The sequence below is a fragment of the Gavialis gangeticus genome, unplaced genomic scaffold, assembly GCF_001723915.1.
Source record: "Gavialis gangeticus isolate Ggan-Ray unplaced genomic scaffold, GavGan_comp1, whole genome shotgun sequence".
NCBI lineage: Eukaryota > Metazoa > Chordata > Crocodylia > Gavialidae > Gavialis > Gavialis gangeticus.
Window position 1 is genome coordinate 72148036 of NW_017729032.1, and position 4755 is coordinate 72152790.

The 4755-nt window shown below is 37.4% G+C and overlaps 1 protein-coding gene and 1 non-coding gene across 3 annotated transcripts in view; one reads left to right on the forward strand and one right to left on the reverse strand.

Moving 5' to 3' along the window:
* The first annotated feature begins 788 nt into the window (after window positions 1-788).
* The window catches only part of ELF1 (E74 like ETS transcription factor 1), a 106191-nt gene continuing 102224 nt past the window's right edge, over window positions 789-4755 (forward strand). Inside the window, exon 1 of one of the 2 annotated variants that reach the window (XM_019525050.1) lies at window positions 789-907. The gene's annotated coding sequence lies outside the window, so the exon portion shown is untranslated. The remainder of the gene's footprint in view (window positions 908-4755) is intronic. The other variant, XM_019525046.1, reaches the window with a different exon arrangement.
* On the reverse strand, window positions 4014-4086 carry TRNAK-UUU. Its single transcript has one exon. It is a non-coding gene; the product is annotated as a tRNA-Lys (tRNA).

Here is a 4755-nt window from a genome sequence, read left to right on the forward strand (position 1 = left end):
CATTGATTCCTTGCACTGTTATCCTGTAATACACAGGCTGACTGATTGGCTTGTGCTTCGTGTTTACCAGCAGCTATATTTGTTAATATTCTTTCCTCCCCGGACACATCTTACACTGTGTGCAGTGCTTACCCCATCCTGCATACACTGTCATTTACTTTACTTCCGAAGCCTTCTGGTTTCAGGTGCTTTGAGCAATTGTATACAAATATTACATTAATCAATTAAAAAAAAACAAGTTCCATTGTTATTTAAACTTAGAGCTTGTTTGTTGTCTCTTTGCACAGACAAAGACCGGTTTCGCTCGATTAACAAATAGAGGGTAAAGCAAGGTAAATCTGACATCCTTATGTAAATTGATTGAACCTGTCTTTGTCCATTGTTTTACAAACACAGCAAGTTTTTGTGCACCTGTCATATTTTTACAATTCCAGTCAACACCAGCAGTACCTTTCCCGTTCTTTCTTGTAAAAAAAATAAAAAAATACACGTGTATTTTATTTGCTTTTAAGTACTTAATAACTAAGTGAATGCCTTTTAGCTACTTTCTTAGATGTGGGGTTAGAACAGCCTGAAGTACACCTTGTCCTGACTCTGCATTACAGTTTGTTACAAAGATTATTTGGCCTTTGCTCTCGCTAGCTAAGGTGGGGCTGGATGATTCAAGTTGTTCTCTTTTCCCCTCATACCTGCAGATTTGCATGTTTGACCTAGCAGGATAATTGGGCCCACAGCAACATGGGCGTGCCTCCCTGAGAAACACTCGGTTTCATGTATGACTCATAAGCTGAAGCACAGACACTACTTCCCCAATCTACAGTAGCCATTTTAACTGCATAAAACTGCTGGATTTCTTTTTTCCCTTTCTGGCTCTTGGGACTATGCAAACACCTTCCAAAACATTAAGGTAACTTTTTTGTCTTCCAGTGGCACTGGGTCTGTAATGAAGGGGTATCACATTAACAGCAGGGGAGGTGTACCTGTTGCTAAAACATGGCTGTATGCTTTTTTTTACCTCTGTTAATGTATGAACTCAGTCACATGCTTGATTGCAGTAAGTACCAGGGGAAAAACAAAGAATGCCAGTTCTTGCAGGGTTTTGGTCTTGTAGGCAAAGTATGTTTTAAATAGATGTTTAATATGCCAGAAATACCTCTGATAGACCATGAGAGTAAGAATGAAAAAAAGAGAGCATTCTGTATTGGCGTACAACCACATGGACGGTGTTTTAAAATTATAAAAGGAAATGGTCATTTTATATGGAAGTGCTGTGTAAACTGTGTTTTGCTGTTTTGCAAAATGTTAAGAGCAATTACATTGCTTCTACGCACTTGACAGCAGTACACCTGAAATAAGCCTTAAAGCCTTGACATTTTAAATGCTACTGCATTTCAGGTATGTTCTTGTATTAACTAATGCTTCAAATGTACTGCTGATTCCAACTATTCTAAGCACTACTAAGTTGACTGTAAAACATCTTTATTGTTCAAAACTGGGCATGTATTTAAATTAATTGTTTAATTTGTAGTACAAGGTTTTCTGAAAATGAGTTTGGACAAAGTACTAGTCCATAAAACTGCAGAGTATGATTACATTTGCTCTGGATAAACTAAGATTTGATTCTGAGCCGCTTTAATAGTAGGTTCATAATGTAAAGAATGGATGATTAGTCTTATATATGGCCTTACACCTACAAGTTTATTTCTATTGAAATAGGCTAATAAATCCCTTTAATATAGAATTTAAAATAGAGGAAGAGTTTAATTTGTTTTCATTCAATAAAAATTATACATAGCTGTCTCTCTACATATGACTTGTTTCTCAAAGCTTAGCACTTTGGTTATGACAGAAGAAAGGTATATTGTAAATGAGGCTAGGTGTAGGGGTATTTGTACAAGAAGGCCTTATGGGAACCAAGTTGTCAAAACACTTTTTAATTTTAAATAGCTTTGGACCCTGTATTTTATTTTTTCAGTTAAAAATACAGTTTAATTCCTTTTTAAACTGAAAAATTAATTACAGAGGAATAAAACTTAGTTTGATATTGCCCTTATTATACATAGTATCATTTAATGTCTACTTCTGGGGCATTTAATGGAGTAGAGGGAGGAGTCAACTATTAGACCAATGGTCATGCTTTGGGGTATTTTGCTTTCTTCAGTCCTCATCAGCATTCACCTGTTACCTTTCCTTGTACCCTGCTGTAGCTTATTAGGTTTCATTTTCCTTTTTATTTTTAAAAATCCCACTCAATATGTCCCTGTTTATTATGAGCAATGTATCCTTCTGCCTGAAAAATACTTAAGAGATGGGTAAAATTAGTAAGGAGCAGGTTGTATTGTGGAACTTTTTTTGTTGAATACTTAATATTTCTTGGAATATTTGATTTCTGTTTCTTTCCAGCAGCTTCATAAGTTTTGATGTCCACTTTTGAAACTGACTCATTGTTCAAACTAAGACAACACTCATTCTCTCCATTTGAACTAAGAAAAGGGAAAACCCACTGATTTCCCTCCCTTTCACTGGTTTTCTTTCCTGTAGTTGGAGTGCTAAAAGCTGAATTAGTGTGTTCAAAAGTTGAACTAGGAGTCCCAGATTGCTGTGGTTTGATAATAACATCCAGAACACTTCTGTAGTGCAGCCGTTTCTAGTTCACCTTTGGCCAGGACTTAAAGGGGAAATTTCCAGTTCCTTGTGGAAGCAGAGTTGAATACAAGAAAACTACTGAAACATTTGGTTCACTATACATTTGAACAAATTGAGGAAAATAGTTTAAGAGTCCCAGTTACTTTTAAAAAAAAATAACTTTAAAGTTCTCCCACTAGGCAGATAAGAAGCTGGAAGAGAAAAAAGATAATGATGATAGATCATGACTGATTTTTCCAGTTGAAGGCTGTGTGTTATGTTGTATGTCCCAAAAAGAAAGTAACAATTTTTTCTGTCCACCCACAGGCGGGGATCTCTGGATTTATTTTAATTGATGAAGTCCCAGCTGCAACTGTTGGGAGTTGATGCATAGCTATGACATCATCCAAAACTCCAACCAGCCTATTGGCATGGGCATTCCTGCAAAATACTTGTCTGAGCTTCTAAAAAGTATTATTTTCTTTCCTGTTTAATATGTTTAGTGAAGAGTTTGTAGGCTTGCTGTTGATACAAGAAAGAGATACACAAATTAAAACCAAAAGTAGTTGGTCTGGTGCTGTAACTGCTTGTGAGGCTTACATAGCTTTGGAAACAGTTTCTTGGGTTTGATGTTAAATGTAAATCATTTTACTCCTCTCTGCTGTGTCTGAATGTGAACAGGGTGAAGTAAAGTAGAGCAAAATTGGGTGAGCTAAAATTTGAAAATATTTATAATGAAAATGGGAGGTTTCCCTCCATAGTGGGGAGGAACTTTGATCTCCAAAGTAGCTTTTACTTTTTGGTAGTTTTCACTGACAGTTTTAACACCTGAGTTGCATTGAATATGAGAAGAGCAGACTTTCTTCCTATGGGGTGAGTCATTACAGGGGCAGAAAGTGGAGTGAATGTTACCAGTCTCGTTTGATCCTTTTTGTAAGCAATGAGACCTTGCTAAAAGTAAGTGACTCATTACACTTTTTGTGCTACAGGTGTGCTTTAGAGACAGTTTGCTTTGCTAAATCTTATTTTGTCTAGGGAGGAGTATTTAAATATTTGTATTTCAGAGAATGTGGGCATTGAAAATCGAGGTCCTTTTATTTATCAAAAGATAATGTGAGATCCTGTATATATTATTCTCCAAATAGGAGGGGACTAATCTTTTCAACAGTAAAAATGTTGTAGTCCTCAGTATAGTTCGGTCTCTGGACCTGTCCTCAGGCAAAGGTGCCAACTGTGTGAGCCTTTGGCACAGTTGGCCAAGCAGCAGGAAAAGGACAGCCACACACAGAAACACATGGAGATACCTGCCTCAGAAACAGGGACTGGGCCAGACCCAGGCCAGGCTCACACCTTCAAAGGGCCAAGCCTAGAACAAGACCCTGCCTATATGCCTGAACAGGGACTTGAGCCCCGGACCCTCAGATTAAAAGTCTGAAGCTCTGCCAGCTGAGCTACTCAGGGCACACACAGGAAAGTCGCCTCCCTCCCTTTTTTTATTGTGAAAAGATCCAATCAGATATGGCCTAAAGTATATGTATTTTTACTTTGATATATTATTAGGTTTTAAACAGCCAGTGACCATCTTTAGTGACAAATTGTATATCTAATGCTCCATTGGCTAAGTTAATTTCACTGATAATACATCCTTAAAGAGATTACCCATCTGATTTCATATAGAACTTCATACTGGATTAGAAACCAAAGTAAAAAACTGCTTTCATTTTATAGTTTCAATATGAGCCCTCAAAGTCCTTGTGTTTTTATTTAAAACTCTTCCTTTACACTGCAAGAAATTACTTGTTTGTAGTCATTTATGAATAAACATAATGTCAAAGCTGTAGGCTGGCAACCTGAGGGAAAGCTTTCAGGTGGTTTAAATACCATGCTCTCTTTTTGTATATGGGTGGCTGCTCCTTCATTTTTAGAATTAATGATTTAAATTGAAAGGGATTCATTTAATCCCAATTCCTTTCTAGGTTGAGTGGTCTTCCAGTGAGACCTTTCTAGGACAGGAGTGTCCAACTGGCAGCCCATGGACCATGTACAGACCACAAGAGGTTAATTTGGTCCCCATGCTCCCAACCAGCTGCTCCTCATAGAATCATAGAAGTCGGGTCGGAAGGGACCTTG